The 20,405-nt window shown below is 37.1% G+C and overlaps 1 protein-coding gene across 1 annotated transcript in view; it reads left to right on the top strand.

The window, feature by feature from the left end:
- Positions 1-20,405, top strand: part of ARSB (arylsulfatase B) — a 65,773-nt gene that overhangs the window by 9,094 nt on the left and 36,274 nt on the right. The window lies entirely within an intron of this gene.

Raw genomic sequence — 20,405 nt, 5'->3', positions numbered from 1 at the left:
TAGACTTATAAAAAATTTGAGGACAGAGTTTTTAAAAGATCTGTTGTGATAGGACAAAGGGTGATGGTTTTAAACTGAAGTAGAACAGATTCTGACTAGATATAAAGACATTTTTCATAATGGGTTGGTGAAACACTGCAGCAGGTTGCACAGAGAGGTTGTGGATGTCCCATCCCTGGAAACATTCAAAGTCAGGTTGGATGGGGCACTAAAATAAGCTGATCTAGTTGAAGAAGTCTGCTCATTGTAGGGGGGTTTGGCTAGATGACTTTCAAACCCAGACCATCCTAAGAGAAAAGCACTCTCTATTTTGTTAGCTGTGTGGTTTGATAAAGGTGTTGTTGAAAGTCTGTAGACGAAAAAGAAGGCCCTACTTTTATGGTACATTTTACCAGATTCATTACTATTTCCTTTTTAGTTGAGGCCAAAATTCACACTTCCATGTTTGTATCTCTCCATGCTTTAAAAGTCCTGCCGAAAGAATAATTTACAGGTGGTCATTTTGTATTTTGTATTATGGCAAGTAGCATTGCAACAAACATAGTCTTCTGACTACTTCTCTGTGAGGTGTTGACCTCAAACTGTAGATTTTTTTTTACTGGGTACATATTTAAAAAAAACCATCAAATATAATGTAATATTTGATCTTGTGGTAGGTTTTTTTTTTCATTATTATACTTTCATGTTTCTTCCTATTTGTTATGGCTCGAGAGGAATTGCCCTGAAAACATGCCAGTTGACAAAAGGAAATACTGCACATTTTGAAAGAGTCTTGTGAACTGTGTAGAAGAACTTTAGTTCCTCTTTAAAGTGGCCTGATGGAGATACCAGGATAAAAATGTAACTTCATTATTTTTGGTCATTAGCAAAGTCTGACTCCATCAGTATGTCCTGTAAATCAACCCTCTTTTTGAGGTGTCTTTTTGAACAGAAAGACAGGTAATTTCTACAAGTAAATAATAAAAAGTTGAGCAGGTTCAATGGCATGTGGTGGTATATTTGTGTATCAAGTAGTAGCTTGAAAAGTCTTGACTGGTTTGATATGAAGTAGAATTGTCTTTTATGGAGCATTTTTTACACTGCAGATACAAGTAACTCTGTGCTAACGAGATCGTTTATGAAAATAAAGTAATTGCTTGTTTAAACAAAACAGATGAAAAATGAATGTAGCAGGGTTGGATACACATGGCCTTTTGTTCACTTGAAATCAAAGAGAATGAGATAGGGTTGATAGAATGATTCCTTTTAGCAATCACAGGGGACTGTAACTACCAATGTTACAGGAGACTGTAACTACCAATGTCCCTGAAGAGAGCCTCGATTTAAAATAAAGGTAATAAAAAGCATTAAAATGGTACAAATTCGGCTCAGAACTATTAACATGGGCTTTGAGTCCAAATTTTGCATCAAATACAGAACTGTGATTTGAGGTATGAAGTAGGGATTTGCTGTGAATACAATTCATTATAGTTTCTGCAAGGTATTACAAGAAATTTTGGTATGAACATGCCAACATTAAAGCAAAGGAGTATGACCCATAATTTCAGTTAAAGCTACTATCCTTTGCTTTATTAAACTTTCAGCTCTTTGTTATGCTGAAACACTGTGGAGCAATACTCATTTCTTCCAGTATTTCTTGCTGTTTTTGAATGTGGATTAGCACTGTAATGCCTGGTAGTTGCCATAAGAGGGCTTTGAAAAGCAAAACACGTGGAACCTTTCAAGCCTTGGTTTACATTGCTAAGAGGAAACCACATAAATCCTTTCCATAATGGAGCATGTGACAGTGATGACTGTTTTCACTCCAAAAGATGGTCTTATTATCATTGTAGAGTTATGATTAATAAGAGCACAGATTCTTTTGGACATACTTACTGATGTTTATACAGTCTCTATCATAACCCTAGGTTTTTTTTCCCCACAAAATTTCATATTACCCTTTTTTTCCTTTATTTTTTTTCCCTTTCTTTTTTTTTTCCCCTTTCATTGCAGCCCTCATATTGTGGCTTTTGGCTAATGAAATACTGGGATTTTCTTTTTCCAATGCCTTCTTTAAGACAAGAATCTGACTTTCACTGATTCCTTAAGGGAGTTTTCTTATCTTCTTGATATCTCTGTTCAGAAATGAACTTCTGCTCCTTCACTTTTGCTTATAAGGGGCTTCAGAGAGCCTTCTAATTGCAGATTGGCCAAGTCAACTGACTAGAGCAGTTACTCTGTGATGTCTGAGGTGCTAATTTGAAGGTTGTGCTTCCAGATTTTTTCATTGCAGACCTGAAGATTTGTTTTAATTGTTCTTTCAGAGGTTTCTGAGAGGTATGGTGTGTTTTCAGTGAGGAACATGCCTAGGCATCTATTGCCTATGCATCTGCTGCTTCCTAAGTGGAAAAAAGCACAGATGCCTTAGCTGCAAGCACCTTCAATCACACTAGTTATTTGAGTTAATCTATTTCCATTTTTTTTGTTTGTTTGTGTTTCTTGTTTACTTAGTCTTATTTTTATACAGGAAAAGGTTCTGACAGTTCCCTGTATTTGCATCAGTTAGAATTGTTACATGTCAGTGACAGTGAAAGGTGCATCTGATTGGTGTTTTGTATTCCAGTGCCGACTTCTATTTTTTTTTCAGGCTTTTTCCATTTTAAAGTATGAGTGATAATTTAGAAATTAAAAAACACATTCTCTGTCATATGATGAAGATAATAATAGTAATGAGATTACATTTTTGAGAATATGTTATCGAAGGTGGAAATATTATGGTGGGAATGGATTTTAAATCAATACTGAAAGATGTTGATAGACAATATATTGACTGCCTCCTCCCCTCCCCTTTTAAAATCCTATGAAAACCCAGAATGTTTTCTAGGAAATGTTTATCTTCCGTTTCATCTAGCATTAATCCCTCCTCACCCTCCCAGATTTTTCAATGCAAAACCTAACACTCCAAAGACAAGTTCCTGAACAAGGAGGGACCTCATTCAGAGATATTAGCTTCTTTTTTGTCTTCATGGTTAAAAAATCCATCACAAGTTGAATCTTTAATTTTTCTTCCTGTTTTTAGCAGATGCCAGTGCTTGAAGTGAAGTTCATTTGTAAATGAAACTTGGAAGTGAATTTTGCCCAGAATTTTGCAAACAGGCCAGTTTTGCATAAATCTTTGAATTAAGCATGTTAATAGCTATGCTAGTAATTTCTTCCTCAGAATGAGGTGAATGCTGAAAACAGCTCATATTGTATATTAACAATAATGTTTAATAATTTCCCACAGCTCACTAAAAGTTGCCTTAAATGATTACTATTAAACTAAACTATACTAGTTTTGTTCTCCATAATAATTTTGTGTTTGCAAAGTCTTTAGTCTTTTTGTCAGAATTTTCTACACCCAAAAAGTGGTTACTTCTCCTGTCAGTGGGACAAATCCACACTTTTCCTGACAGTGTCTCGTCTGACTTGCTCACTGCAGACATATGAACAGTTTGTCAGGTTATTCCTGTTGGTTTTGGATTAAAATTTTCTTCTCTGTTTCTGTCATGTTGAGTGATGGTGCGTGCTGGTGTGGATATTGACACAACAGAGTCTGTAGCTACTGAGACCTGTTTAATTACTGAGACTGCTCACAATGAAAGCACTTGACTGAAGGTGACTGTGCTAGGATTGCTGCTATCATGAAAACTGTACTAAGAAACCAAAAATAAAAAAAAATTCAATGGGATTGAAAAGATTGTCCTTTTGTAGGGCTAAATCTGTAAGTAGTGGAAGCTTGTGTACATCAATTTCTTTACCCATGAGATCAATTTTTTTTCCCCCAGAGTTTTGGAAAAGTCAGGAGAATAAGGAGGCAGTTTAGGTGAGTTGCAAAAAACCATAGAGGTTGATTTATATGAGCACAGCTCGATAAAAGTTACTCTGTAAATGCTCAGCTAAGTTGTTCAGTAAACAGTGCTCTGATGCAGGAAAGGTATTATATACCCTTGATGGAAAATAAAACCCCTATGGTTGTATTTAAAGTACAATAAGAATTACATTAACAATTTTATATTAAAAGGTGTAGTTTTTTATTGTCCCTCTAATTGAACAGCTTTCAGTAGTGCTTCCATCACACATACACAAATAAATCTGTATCAAGCACTGAAAATACAATAATGTATCAGCACTCTGAAGAAAAAGTGGCATTTCTGCCATTGAAAATTGAATGTTCAAGGATATTCTTCCCACTGTGAGTAAACAACAGCACAGTGAAGTACACAACTGATGTTTCTTCATCAGCTGGTCCTACCAAATGATTTTGGTTCATTTTGTTGGAAATACATGTTTCATATGAGTCATCAGAGGGAGTGTGATTGTTCTTCATTCATATTTGCGGCATGACTGGAAAACACAGCTACACACGGATCTTTCAGATGCAATGTGGGGAACAAGGGAAGAACATGAGTTCAAATTAAGGGCAAAGTTATTCTCCAATTCATGCTGCAAGTCTCCCATCCACAGTGTAGATCTCTGTTGTGTATTCTGTACTCTTTTTAATGAAACCTCAGTGGGAGTTCTGCACTTGGAACTTGTACAGAGTAAGCATTATTTATGCTGTGAAGATCAGAGGGGAGAAATTTTCCCCAAATGTGATCCTTTACCAGTATTATTGACAGGGCTGTCTGTTTAACTGTGACTCAGAACCATGAGCTTAAATCACTCAGACAAAGGGCTCTGAAGTCCTGTTCTGTGATCTAGACTTTCAGCAAGAATGTTGGAGGTCAAAAGTGAGATGCATATACAGAGCTATACATTGATGCTGTGTCTAATGCTCATATTGTCGCTCATGGTTGCTCATATTGTGTCTGGCACTAGTAAGTGCTATTTAATTCCCTTTCATCTATGCAAAATTCACACAAAAAGCTAAAAAAAGCCCAAGTAAACCAAGGACTAGCTACCTGCTTGTTTTGCTGATACTGGCAACTGATTGTGGTTTTCATTCAAAATTGTGCACACCTATTAAGCACTACCTATTAATTGTAGTGCTATTAAGCACTATGCCTATTAAGCATTACCTATTAATTACTAAGTAGACTTGTCTCCTGCTTATATACATTACTTCATTTTTAAATAACATAATACACATTAAATGATATGTGGTGGTGTCATGTCTGCTAAATACCTGTGAAGGTTTAAATTGTTGAATCACTTGCTTGTGGTTGCCATTCTTTGCTCTTTACTAATGTGAGCTATTACTGCCTCTGTAATTTCAATAGTATTTAAAACAAAATAGTACAAAGTCCAGATTTACATTATGGAATAGAGATGTCAACACTTAATGTAAATGAAACTACAGGGTTTGGCTCTTCTGTAGTCTCCCCATCAGAAATAGGCAGCCAGAGGAAAGGTATTGAAATAGGGGTTTTGTCTTACTTTCTATTTTTTTCACTGGTCTGAGGTTGTTTGCATGTTACACCTTTTGTTTCTTTTTAGTTGCAAACTTCAGAAATCTGATTTGTAGAAATATTGAAGGTAGCGTGAGGCATTTCATTGACATGCGCTGTTTTCAACAATACCAAGACTAACATTAAAATGGCTTTTTAAACTCTGTAGGTTACATATGAAATAATTTCTTAGTTAACTTTTAATATACTTTCCAATTCTGTTTCAGTTGAATGGGCCATCACACTGACCTCCATGTGGTTCTGATTAAGTTTAAGAACAGGATTGCTCCTAAAGCCCCAGCCTTTCAAAGGAGCATGAGATACATAAAATGTAGGAAATAATTACTGCTTTGGATGCAGCCCAGGACACATGTGGCTCTCTGGGCTGTGAGTGCCCATGGCTGGGTCATGTCCAGCCTCTCAGCCACCAGCAGCCCCAAGCCCTTCTGGGCAGGGCTGCTGTGGTCTGTCCATCCCCCAGCCTGTATTGGTGCCAGGGTTGCTCTGACCCAGGTGCAGAACCTTGCACTTGGTCTCATTAAACCTTGTGAGATTCCTGCGGGCTGTCTCCCAGAGCTTGTTCTGGTCCTTCTGGATGAGATCCTGTCCCTCAGGTATGTCAGCTGCACCACTCAGCTGGGTGTTGTCTGCAAATTTGCCAAGGGTGCACTTGGTCCCAGTGTGTCATTGGTGAAGATATTAATCAGTGCTAGTCCCCATACAGACCCCGAGGGACACCACTGATCACTGATCTACGTCCAGATTTTGAGGGATTGACTGGTTCTCTGAATGTGACCATACAGCACATTCATTCTGCTGTGAGGGGGCCACCTGTCAAATCCATCCCTCTAGTTTGGAGAGAAAGATGTTTTGGGGGACTGTGTCAAAGGCTTTACAGAAGTCCAGATAGAGAACATCTGTAACCTTTCCCTTGTCCACATGCAGTCACTTTGTTTTAGAAGGCCATTGGGCTGATCAGATGGGACTTGCCCTTCCTGTAGCCATGTGGGCTGTCCCATGGAGGATGTCCTCCATGTGCCTTAGCACAGACTCTAGCAGGATCTGTTCCATCATCCTTCCAGGCACAGAGGTGAGGCTGACAGGTCAGTAGTTCCCAGGGTCATCCTTCGTACCTTTATTAAAGATGGGTACCATGTTTCACTTTTCCAGTCACCTGGGACTTGCCCTGACTGCCATGACTTTTTAAGTATCATGGAGAGCAGATTGGCAACACTATCAGTTTCAGGACTCCGGGATGCATTTTGTCAGGTCCTGAATGTAAATTCCTCAGGTGGTCACGAACCTGATCTTCTCTTACAGTTGCTCTCTTTCTTGTGGTCCATCCACTCAAGAGGTGTGAGAAAAGAGACTGTCAGAAGAAGAAGACTGAGGCAAAAAGTTGTTGAATACCTCAGCCTTTTCCTCATTCTTTCTTAGCAGTTGGTCAGTCACCTCCACTGTGGGAGAACTCCATTCCTCTGACCTTTCTATCCTGGCTGTAAAGCCCTTGTTACTTTTTGTGTCCCTTACCAAGGGATGCTCAGCTCCAGCCATACCTTGATACATGTCTTGGACTGCATCCCTGTACTCTTCCCAGAACACCTGTTTGCACTTCCACACTGTGAAATGCACTACCTGTACATTTTCTTCTTGCCCCTTAGTTTTATCAATAGATTGACTCTGCCATTGCCTTCCTCTCCTGATTTCTTATGCCTGGGGTTCAGGAGCTTTTGCCCTTTATGTCCTTAAAGTTCTGTCAGCTCTGTTCTGCTCCCTTGTCCACAAGGGCATTTTCTCAGGGGGGGGGCTATTGACTAGCTTCTTGAAGAGCTGAAAGTTTGCTTCCCTAAAATTCAGTTTCCTGTCTTCACTCTTTACCTGGCTCATATCTCTTAGGACTGAGAACTCTATCAATACATTATATAATAGAAGGCCGTTCAAAAATTATCAAAATGTAATTTCTTAGTTTATTACAATTTTTTATTTCAGTGTTTTTTTCAAGAATTGCTTAATAGTACTAAAGCAAAGTTTGATTTTTTTTTAAATACATGCATTTTTAGGTTTCCTTTTAACTGATAAATACTCTTTGAAACAACCCAGAACCATCTGACACAAAGCTTTAGTATTTATTTAGAAATATTGCTTCTCCTAGGGACTTACTTTGTCAATCAGTGACAGCCCTATAGAAACACAAGGAAAATCAATCATTGATTCACTTGGGAAAGAAGAATGCAGTGTTGTCTGGTCTGGGTTAAGAATTTGGAAGAAATTGCAGGTGTTGTAAGACGGCCTTAGTCAAATGAGTAGTATCTGAAAAAGGTTATTTGAATCCCTGCTGAGATGTTTTGGATCTGTTTTCCTTCCCTGCTTTTTCTTTTTTTTCATATGTGTCTATATAAACTATGGGTTGGTTAGTACATCTGTTTCATATATTTATGAATATTCTAGAACTAAAGTATGCTGCTAGGCTAAACTCTACAGAAGAATGTAAGAACTTCCAAATAAAAGCTCTGCACAACTGTTATTTCCATTATTTCATGTTATTCTTATACATAGAATAATGGATCAATATTGGTGGGCAATATTAGTTTATTGTCCTTTAAAAGAGTAAGATTTTCACTCTCTGCCTTAATTAATGGGAGAGTAAAACCAGCAAAATTTATTTAAATGGTCAGAACATAGATGTGCTGAATGCAAAGGAAGCCATATGTTTTACAGATTGTTGAGTCAGAAATACCAGAAGAAACACTGAAATCCATGAGCTTGTTAGTTATTAGGCAGTGGATGCTAAGATTTGGCACAGGTAAGTGTATCAGATTATGTAAATGTCTGATGTGGAAATGGCTTGGAGAGCTCTTACTGCAGTATCCACTGTAGTTTTTTTTCCTCTCTTCATCCTAACACTGAAACTAATAAGCTGATTTCCTCTCCTTTTGGAAGATTCCTTGTTTGTTTTTTCTCAGTTCCTTACAGCTTGGTCTTAATCATTCCTCTGCTTTCTTAAACCTCTTTATGCCCTTTTGAAATCTCTGTTTCTAGACATGCCTCCTATGAATGGAGTATCTGTCTCTTACAATACAGCATCTATCTTTACATTTCTCTTTAAGCAGGAAGAAACACCCCCTCTTTTATCTGCACTTTGAGCACTGCTGCCGTGTGGAATGCTGCCTGTGCTTGCTCCAACATTTGACCTCCAATTGTGTTTTCTCAAGTTAAAATACAGCCAGAGCTTTGTTTACATTGAAGTGAGCTGACCCTGAATTCTGTATTAAGATTCCAGAGTAGCTTGAACTGGTTGTGAAGAACAGAAGTCTGCAGCGGTAATTTCACTTGTATTTTAAAGTAAATGGCTTTAACCTACAACACATAAAACCAAATAATGCAGCAAATATAGTGCAGGTTTTTCATTACTGACTTCTAGTATTGTAGATGATCTTCATGTTTTAGGCTATGCAAAAGATTGTTACTGATCACTGCAGAGGCCTGGATGTATTGAAGCATTGTACTGCTTCTGATGACCTGGAAGAGTATACTTTATCAAATCAACAATGAGTTAGCATATGCTGACATCTGGTATACAGAACCTAATGAGAGTTTTAATAGTTGTATCTCTAAGTCTGCTTTAAGTCTACTTTCTATTTGCACAGAAGCATTGTAACGCATTTTACAATCAAATTAGCATTTGTAACAAGTGGTTATAAAGAAAGACATCATGTGCATGTTTTCTTGGTTAAGTCCAAATTTTTTCAACACTATTCTTCTGTTACTCATGGGGGTTAAAAAACAAAAGGTGCATTCCATTACTTTTCTCTGTAATGTTGTACATAATTGCAGTTCTGACTGCAGGGGATATTAATTGATATCTGCCTTCTTGAATGTATCACACATTCTGCTGCCATCAAGCTGTGTTCCAGTGATTTCACAGGATTGAAAAATCAAAGCCTTTGTTTAAAAAAATTTAATTGTTAGATTTTACATTGACTAGGAGAGAGAAACTATTGCTGACCATCTGTTACAGTTCATTAGAAAGTCAAAGGTACCAGAAAGAATACAAGGGCAAGAAACCCCAACAACAACAACAACAACCAACCAAACAAAAACCCAACAACAACAAAAACAAAACAAAACAAAAACTCCAAAAAAATAAAAGGAAAAGTGCATGCCTCAGGTAGCAGAATAGCTCTGTAGACAGTGATGCTAAGGATGTGTGGTGCTAAGGTTAAGGTTAGGGGCTTTTTCTGCCCTCAGGTGCCTCCTTTCACAGGCAGTTGCCCCTGAGGTCTCTCAGCTGCTCAGGGCCTGCATGTGGCTTCCTGTGATTATCTCCAAGTGACCTTGGGTACTTTGAATTTTAAATAGCTACAGTTGTTTCAATTTATTAATCTAGATAATTTTGACATAACTGTGTGAAGAGTAAGCATACTTACAATCATATCAGCCTTTTTTAGAGATTGTTTACCCCTTGTGTGATTTGAGAGGTTTTAATTACCTCTGTTCTTTAAATTAGTTCATCAGAGCCTTCCTGCAGCCTAAGGCAAATGAGGAGATAGGCTTTGGGAAAACATAGACCTGAAGACCTTGCCTAATTTAATGGGTCAAGTATTCTGAAATCCCGAGAGAAATCTGAAGTAGGATTTAGTAAAACTCCCTTGCTAAAGTGGGAGTAGAGGGAATATATAACTTCTGGACTCACTAATATATGAGTCAGGTAGTGGTTACTCATGAGGGCAGAAGTCCTTTTCAAGGAAGATAAAACTGCAGCTGTAAATGTGGAGATTAGGGGAGCTCACCGCTTGAGATGGCACCATCACCTCTAGCCACCCCTCATTTGCAGTGACCTACCCTATGACTTAATACTTCTTCATGCAGGTTGGACTAAGCAGGCTGAGGAAGGATGATGTGGGTGGTTTGATCAGTGATATAAATGAGATTATAAATTCTGACTGCTGGTGGCATCAGGAATGTCAAGCAATAGTGGAGAAATTAATTTGGCAAGCATAGGTTGAATCATAAAGCACATCTGCTTTATAGCTTTAATATCACTACATTAGATAAGAAATTTGCAGAGAAAAAGAAGGCAAGATGTCTTCTGAAAATGATAGGATTTGCTTATTTCTGAAGTATGGGTGTACTGTGAATCATTTGACCATCCAGGCCCTAAAGCATTGTATAATGAAATACTGTCTTTGAGCAGAGGAATCTGTTAGTGCATTTTGGATTTTTCTGCTTCTTTCCCACTTTTGGGAATGTAAATAGAAAAAAACTTGCCCTGTAAAGGATAGATTTTCCAGGGTAAATGTTTCTAGGGAATGATCATTAGGCACAAAACCATTAAAACTATAATGCCCACAAAGAGCAAAATATGCAATTTAACCATTCTGTTGAAGTCCACAGTCATTTCTGTTGTGCATATGAACAACTCCCCTGAAAAATGTTTGAGAGTTATAGTGTATATTTGAGGACTGAATGTGGTCTGTACAGTTAGATGTTGCCAAGAGGAGAGATTTCACAACTTCAGGATTCAGGAAATATGATCTAAAGTGGCAGAAAGTTCAAGGATGATGATATTGGAGAAAGGTTGGATCTTGCCAAAAGGAAATTGCTGGTGACCTTACTGAACTAGCATGGTGCAGGCAGATTGCAGAGATTCAAACATGGGAGTAATTAAAGAGGGCATGTTTTGGCATGTAGCTGGGGGAAAAAATAACAAAGTTGGAATAAAATAATCATTAATAAGTTAAAAATTTTGAATTTAGGTGTTCCTTCTTGTCACTCACTTGAATGTAGCATTGACGTGACAGAATGAAAGAGAGGAGAGTATAAGGCACAACTGTAAATGCTATTTTTTTCTGGTTTTTGGAGAACATAGGCTCAATTTTGTCCAGCTTAACATCCTTTTTTTAGATTCAGCAGTATATTATTCAGCCATTGTTACTTGTAACCAAGCAAAGTTGTTAAAGAAAGGAATAACAAGCAAAACGTATTCTGAGTCACTCGTTCAGCAAATAGCTTACTTGTCATTTCCCTGCCTGGAAAACATAATCCATTGCTGAAGAACGGATATATGGAAACTGGTTAAAAACCCTGCTTTGGTCATTAGAGGGAACACATATTATTTATGTAAACTTCCATTACTCTCCATTACTTGTGTTTCTCTATCACCATATTAACTTATAACCCCTTTCCTCCCCTGCAAACTTGGTTGCATTTAACAAAAGCTGAGGTGGCTGTTGGGAGAGCCTCAGACAATGCTAGACGTGCCTATATGAGACGAGAAAATGGTTGCATTTCCACATTGTTCAATAAAATTACCTATTTCTTTTCATGATCAAAATCTCTCAGAGAATGACACAGCCTACAGCAAGCAAAACAGTTACAACTGATCACAAAATGATTAGCCTTTCTCATCCCCTCTGTAAGACTAGTGTTATAAAGAATATTATTTTTTTCACTCTTTGGAGTAAAGAGTTTCAGTTTTTGTGGTTTATGTGCTCAGTGTGAGAATTAGTATATGGACGCATACTTCTTCCTAAAGTGCATGCTGCACTTTTTAAAAATGTCCCCTGTGGTAAGTAATAACTAAAGACTTTTGTTTCATTTTTATATTATTTTGCTGGCAGGTATGTGTTTCTTTCTGGTAATGAACTCAGTCAATATATTCTGGGTATAGCAAGGGCCCCGAGAGATTAAGAGCTCAAACAAAAGTGATGTAAAAAACAGATGTAAATCTGTCCAATGGCCGGAATCAAGTCATCCTTTGCACAGTGTAAAACCAATGCATGTGTCTAAACTTAAGAAGAAAAAAAGACATCTGGCTTATAGAGGGTGAAATATTAAAGTGGTAGACACAGAGGAGGGATTGGGTTACTACTGGATGGCCAAGGATCAGCTGTTATACTCCTTACATGAAGGAGTGGCCCTGCCACTCCTCCTTTTAGGAATGGATTTCTAAATTCCTTGCACCGAGGTTTCTGCTGTTCCTGGGCTGATTGAGAGTTTCACCATGGGGCAGTTTTCCCTGTCTGCAAGTGATGGTGTTGGAAGGTGCCCATCTGCACCACCTTCCTGTGCACAGGCTGGGCTGGACTGTGTGCAGCTCTGTTCTTTCTCCCCAGCCTTTCTCTCAAAACCTTTCCCAGCTGTATCCTGATGTGCTAAATGGCTTAAATCAACTCCAGATTGCTCTGTTTATTGTGTGCCAGAGGAGTGACAGAAGGCAATCAGAGCAGCTTCCTCTCAAATAAACTCCAAGAAAAAGGGGGTACAGGATATTAGGATGGAAAATATGGGTTCTGGGAAGAACCCTGGGGCTTTAATGCCTGTATATTAGATTAGGTCTCTGCTGTTTGCATTTTAATTCTAAGTTTTGGCAGCTTCCTATCCCTGGAAGTGGGTTTTTGGGTTGTCTTACTTTTTTTTTTTCTTTTTAAAAGTAGTCATTTCTTCTCTCCCTGAAATGACACTTGAGAAAAGTGAAATGATGCTCCCCTATGGTTATCAGTTTCCCTGTGGGCCGTATGCACCTCACTGTCTCTGCTTCATGTGAATTCAGTGATCTCTTTTCTAGTATATGGCTCTGATCAGCAATAAATATGAAACTAGTTTTCCACCAGCTCCTGTCTTCACAGTTGGGATAGCATCCTCTTTTCTTACCTTACAACTTGCAGCCTAAAGTACAAATGTAGCAGGTCTGAGGTCAGATCTTTCCATACCTCTGAAGGTGTGGTTTTGGCTGGTTGCTGCTTATAAAGAGTATCTGTAAGTACAGTAAAAGCATCCCTACTTCCTGCTTTCTTTCTTCCAAAAGCTGCTATAAATATGACTTCTAATTAGATCCATAGGATTATTTTGATAATAGCACTAGACTTGTTCTAAAAGTGTCATGCTGCTTCCAGAAGTAAAGGAAGAAACCCAAATGTATGCAGAATAAACTTCTGAATGCTTTTACTGAATAAAAACACCTAGGTACTGCCAGCTGTTGGACAGTCTCTGCCCTTAGAAAATTTAATGTGTAAAATTCAGTGCTTCCCAGCATACTTTTGGTCATATGTTGGCCTTATCCTGTCCTCCTCTTATTATTGTCTGTTTACCATATGGACATGTCTGTTCTGTTTGGTAGGGAGGGATGGGGGATGCACTTGGAAGCTGAACATCCTTCTGAGTTACAACAGTTATTTTTTTAAAATGCAATGAGGGAGCATATAGGAGAGATTCTGTTCCATTTAGCAAAGAGAAACTACCTTAGTTTCACTCTTTTCTTCACAAAACCGTTAATATATTAATCAGAGGCAAGAAACTGGAATGGGAGTCATTATTGACCACATTTCCCCTTCAAACTTTTTATGCACATATTTCACGTTAGGTTGCATACAGTTCATGGCTTTAGGATGGTAGCAGCCTTTAGTTTCAGGAGTAGCAGAAGCTTAAAAGGTTTTTTCTCCTAATTTTGAAGATGCTTTCATTTGATAACATATTGAAGTGCACTACATTATAAAATAAATTGAAGTTGTTTTTTTTCTTCTGGTCTGTACTCACTTCAAAAATATTGTGTGGCTTTAGACAGGGCTTTCAAACAGAGCTTGGCACAGTTTGCATATCAGACAGATGTGTGCTAGATCAGCTTACTGCAGGGGCCCTTGAGGAGAAATCAAAGAGCATGGGAGTTTTCTATCGCAGCTTTAGAGAAATTAATCAATTCAAAACAAGACTAGGAGCTAAAGTACAGGTGGAAAACAGAAAAAAAAGCTGGGGCACGCCAATATTGGATTTGAGAAGTACTGTAGGTACATAAGGATTATTTGGCAAGTGTTTTATAATTATTTTCAGGAAAAAGGAGACCTGGGCATTGGTAGCCAGGAACCAGAAATGTTATACTAGATCATTAAAGACTCTAATGGTTGATTAAAGTTGTCATAAGTACATGAAAAAAATACTGAATTGATTCACAATACCTAATTGTATTTATGTAATTCTAGATATTTAAAGTTTTTTCTTTCTTTGCCCTTGCGGATTTATTATTTCAAATTATATATTTGGGCTGTGTTCTGAATAGGATAGTAAAGTATTTTCACAGTCAGAGATTTTCTTGGCACACAGCACTTCATTGCACCTGATTTCTCTCACCTTTTCTTTTTTTTTTCTTTTTTGACTGATTCCTAATAAGTCAAATCATAAATGTTGATCAGTGGGTATAGGAGTTATATACATACAGATGTGTTAAAATTTTGGATAGCTATTTTAAAAAATGAATATAAGTATCCAAGAAGTATTTAAATTTGCAAACCTCAGTAACATAAAACATTTAACATGTTTAATTTTGTGTGTGTGTCTGTGTGATAGCAAGCATTTTTGATCTTCTGTAATTTACTGCTAAAATTTATTTATGCAGAATTTGTTGTGCACTGAAGTATATAGATAAAAAATACTTACAATATTGGATTATTGGCTGGAAGAGAACTTTTTTTCTTAAGATTGTTATTGTTCTGGTAGTAATTAAATAATTACTTTTGTATTTTCTAAAATTATTGTCATAAAGATTTTCCGTATTACTCCTTGTCCTACAAATGCCAAAAACCATTGTTAAATTTACCTTGAGAATTAAGATTGTTAGGACATATACTTAAAATTAAGTTCTGATACTGTAATCCAGCTTGTATAGTATGTATCACACAGTTAAACACACTTATCTCAGCAGAATGGAAGGTGCAGAATAAGTTGAAGACAGTTTATGCAAATGATGAGTATGTTTGTGAAGTATTCCTGCTGTCTGACTCAAGTAGTCAGCAAGAGTGATTTTTTTTTTCCCTTGTAAGGAGACTTATGGGTAGCTCTTTATTATTTGAACCAAGAAAATGCAAAATGAAAAGAAGTGCTGGGGGGAAAACTGCTTAATCACAGCCCCAAATACAGTGCTGGATGAATCTTTGGAGAAATTCCAGGAAGCCCTCTCGGAAGAGCTTGTCTAGAACGATTTGCCAGGCATGTCAATGGGACTGAGGGGTGTAGCTCAGTTGTGGTTGAAAGAAGAATGCAGCAACCTGAGTGGTCACAAGGGAGACAAAAAACATATGCTCTGTTAGGAAGAAAAATAAAATTCTCTTTCCTGTAGTGTAATTGAAACAAGGCCTGGTCTGTTTGAAAATAGGTAGCTGTACAAGACAACACATTGTTTCTTTTGGGGAAAAAAAAAGGCAAAAAGTTTTAATGTACTATTTATCACTTTTAATCTACACACTTAAGCCCTATCTAAGACTTGACAAAAAAACCAGCAAGGAATATCTTTAAATGAAGACTAATTTCTGGCCTGTTTGCAGAGAAAATAGTACCTCTATTCTAAACCATTAATGTGATGCAGGATTGTGATCAAAAGCTGCTGAGATAGCATGTGCAGGCAGTAGAAGTCACAGGAGGAAGTCGCTTGGCCCACATGTCCACATTGTGGAAAAGCTAGGGTGTTGCCTATGTTTTATTTAGGTGGTCTTTGGAAACTCTTATTGTTGTGTTTGCCCACTATCCAAAAAATAAAACATAAAGGTCTCTTTATAGCTTTTTAAATAAGTTTTTTCATTCCACTGCCTAGACAAGAATGGATTTATTTTTTTTTAATGTGAACAACTTGGGAAGATTAAGCTTACTTTATTAGAGAGCTGGCCTTACACAGTATTACAGTACTTGTTTTCATTTCATTTCTTTTCCTAAAAATAACTTTCAAGCCCATTGATCAGTCTAAACTGAATTTCTCAGAGAAGTCATCTCTGGTGCTTAAACAAATCTATTAATGCTATTAATATTGCTCTTGAGTTCAGCAACTACTGTGCATTTTTCTTGGCAATGAATGCATGCAGGCAAGAGATGTTCATGATCCTGGGACGGGCATTTGTCAGTTTGTTCATAAATCAACACTTTTACCTTTTTTTTGGTTTTCCACTGTCTAGTGAAGTACAAATCCCATATAAAGCTTTCCCCATGGTTGTGAGCATCCATTTCCAATGGTATCTTTAGAGTGCGAAGCAGACTGTTGCTTCAGTTCAGGGTAATTTTGTGAGAAAGTGAGTCCATCCAAAGACTTGAATCTGTGCTTTGTTAGTTATTGCTCTCAGAATTGATGTTTTTTATTGTCCATCTCTTCTTTAAAGAAATCTTAATCATTAAACTGCTTGCTAGTTACATGCATCCCACATCACTGTATAAATACACTGCTAGTCAAAATGTTTGGCAGCTGGCAACTCTTCAGAGAAGTATTTGGGAGAAACAGAAGGGCCTCGCTGTATAGTCTTGTTTATTGATTCCCTTAAAAACTCCTGCAAAACATCTCTTACAGTTTAGAAATTACAGATTTAGCAAATTAAACTCTTTCTCATGTATATGACAATGAATATTAATTACAAAAGCAGATGTTTGTGAGAAGAAACATTTGCCTTCATTTTTAAAGTTGTATATTCAAGACACACAAACTTTACTTTGCATCTGATTTTCTTATGTTGAAAGGTTTTTGTTAAGTATAGTTTTTAAAGTAACCCTTCCTCTTCTTTATTTTTAATAAGAGAACCACAGTAGTTTGAAAGGCAATCACCTGCATTTTAAGAATAGGTTATATTCTCTGTTTTTCTGTGTTGAAAATATGTCCTATTTTCACCTAATTTTTTCTGGGATGGAGATACTTTGTGACATATTTTTGTTGTTTCTACTTGTTCCATTGAAGCTGGTGTTGATTCAGCTTTGATGGAAACTACCTTTTAAAGTAGCCAGGATGCTTCCATTGCTCTCCTATATTCTCTTGTTTTGTCATTTACCCAGCATATGTGTGCTGTGCATTTTTTCATTGGTGGTGGTGGTGGTGCCTGCTAAAAATTCTGTTTCAGCCCATTCTTGTATTAGTGAAACTGGCTCTTCCTCATATTCTCATTTGTTGCCACAAATTTCAACTTGTAGAAGCAAATTCAGTGAGAATGGAAATAAAGCATCTAGGAAACCCCTTCATTAAAATAATACATAATAGGAGTGATTAATGCTGTGGGAAACAAAGTCTTTCAAAGCAAGCCAAGCCAAGAAAGGAATAAAGCTCTTTAAAAATGTGTATTTCGTCTATTAAAGAAATGTGTATTTCTTCTATTAAAGAAAGAAAACAAAGCTGCATAAATTGGCTAGATAATACTTATGCCAAGTGGCCTAATTTCTATATACAGCCTTATTCACTCCCCTTTCATCATTTCTTCAGGGACAAGAGCTGGTTAGTTTTACAATTTTTAATACCCCTAGTGTGTTGTGGGTACTGCTATAGTCTAAATTATGTAGATGTAATTGCAAAAGCTATTCTACAGATAAGAAAAAACATACACTCACTACATTTTCCACACTATTTCACAATTTTTAATGAAAATCTTATTTGATGTTTGTCTCCAGCAAAGAAATAATGAAGTATCATGCATGGGGGAGGCTTGTGTTTTCAGCTGAAGTACCGAGGCTGAAACTTTAATTCTAAGCAATCTTATAAATCGGGTCCACAAAGTGTAGGTAGCTTGATTCCAAAAGCTTTGCTCTGGAGACTGTCTTCTGACATAAGATAGGATAATTCATGGAGAGAAATGGTTACAAAAATGTATGATAAATAGTTCAGAAAATATTGTTTTGAAATGGATTTAGAATTGGATATGAAGTCAGTGTAGAACATGAAGGAGCAATGATTCCATTTGTCTCACACCTAGATGGATTTTAAGTATGTGTTTTAAACAAATATGAGTTTTCACTTGGATTTGGAATTAGTTCCAAGTTTGAGATACATGGGTAAAAGAGCATAAGGAATTAGTAAGGAATAACTCATTTGGGAGAAAATAAGAGTGGTTGTGCTTCCACAGATGAAGGATCTGTCTGGCCAGGAACCCTCTCACTGTGGCAATTCTTCGTGGCACATGTCTAGGAAACTTTTGTGAAAACTTGCAAATCTTCAGCATTTGTGGCCAAAGAAACTCCTGCGACTGAGGTCATGTGTTTTCATATAGGAACTATATACTTTTTTTCAACTTTAACTTCACTGACTTTCTGAACCCATGCAAGCTCTTAGCATCAATATATACATCCACATCTCTTGATTTAGAGGAAATGTACCTGAACACACACACACACAGAGCTGGTGCCCATCTTGTCTCTTGCTGTCCAGACATACTCCTGGAGGTAAAACCAAGATCCCAACAGCAATTACAGTCCTGAGTAGACTTTCTGTCAGGTCTGTACTCCATGCAATCAGTGGCTTCTTGTTTATTCCCTCTCCCTTTATTATTTAGTAGTTAGCTTAATATTTTATCAATACAGATCCCATTAGGGTCTTTCATTGTTATGTAACCAGCTCCTCTCTAACAAAGTGTAGGTATTTTAAGTCCTTGATAACATTTCAGACTGTGTAGAAGGTGTTCCTTACATGCAAGCTGCTAGTGTCACATCATTTACATTCTGCCTACCTAGAGAGGAAACAGACCTTAATAATCAAAACAGAAACCATCCTTTTCCCTCCTTCAACACTTTCTTGATAATTCAGTCAAGAAATTATGCAGGAAGGAGCACTTGAACATAAATTCCTAAGGAAGGAAAAAGTAATGTTTTAACAATGTGAGAATGAGCAGCCAAATGAGGGGGATGAGCCTTGTTTCATATGTTCATTGTTTTTTAATTTGCATATCAGATCAACTATCAAAACACAATTTTTCTCCCTTTTCTTTTAAACTTGATATACTATTAATAAAAGATACAAATTTAATTCAGAATGTATGTTAGATAGACTCCCTTTATCAGGGAAGTTATTGTGTAGAGAAACTGGCAGAATGTGAATGTTTTTAGAGAAAGCAAGGAAAAAGTAAGTAACATAAAGATTTGACTGGATTTGACTGTAACCCGAGAAGTGGAAACTTCTCTCCCCCTATTCTTCAGAAATACCACTATACTACTTCTATAATTTCCTTGGTACTTTGTTGCTGATAATCAGGAATTAGAAAAATCCTCTTGTACTGCTATTGAACAGACACAGACAGTGAGCAGTCTGTGATACAAAGCAGTTATGTGAAATATTTAAATTCTGATTCCTCTGTATGTCCAAACTCTGCTCTAATACAGTGTGCCTGTATTAAAAGTCAAATGCCTTTTATTCTAAGGCCACCAAAGGTTAAAACCTTCTGAAAACTCTGTCCCATGAGTATCTCTGACAGGAATTCCTGTTTACATTATGAGAAGAGGGAATTGTTGAAACTGATTGTTGTGGTCTGACATAATTCTTTTTTTCATTTTTGTTGTAACAGCAACTGCTTTAAGTTCTCAGATCTCAGAGCTGAACATTGTTGTGCAAGAAATAATAGTAGCAGTCTTCATTAATTTCTTTTTAATCCAAAAATGCAGGAACATGGGCAACCCAACTGGAAGCTAGTTGGGCCACAGGACATTTAACTCTTTTCAAGTAATTTTTTTTTTTGCCAAGTGCTTCATTTAGCTTAGGCTTCTGCCTTTCAAAGTTTTCACAGATATCCGTGGTTTATTCCTTTGTAAAACAAAAGTGCGGTAGAAAGTTGTGGGGGTTTACCTTGCTTCCTAATTAAAAACAGAATCACGGAATATGCTGAGTTGAAAGGGACTTGGAAGGGATCCACAGGGACGATTGAGTCCAACTCCTGGCCCTGCACAGGACCATCCCCCAGGATCCCACCTTGTGCCCAAGAATATGTCCAAATGCTTCTTGAACTGTTGTCAACCAGAAAGATTATTTTGTGCTGGTTACAGTGAAGTTCTTCTGTAAGGGATTGGACTTCTTGTTTCTTCCCTCAAATTCAAGTTTTTTAATTAGAAAATAAAATACAAACCCATCAAATTGTACTGAATGTCAATTCAGCAAATACTATTTGAAGTAATTTTAACCTCATTAAAATAGAGGAAAATTATGCTTTACAGAATGGCCAGCAATGACTCTTATGAGAACATTACAGTAGGTTTAAGCAAGAACAACTGTATAAGAGTACT

Source organism: Agelaius phoeniceus, chromosome Z, assembly GCF_051311805.1.
Source record: "Agelaius phoeniceus isolate bAgePho1 chromosome Z, bAgePho1.hap1, whole genome shotgun sequence".
Taxonomy (NCBI): Eukaryota; Metazoa; Chordata; class Aves; order Passeriformes; family Icteridae; genus Agelaius; species Agelaius phoeniceus.
This window is presented reverse-complemented; position numbering and strand designations above follow the sequence as displayed.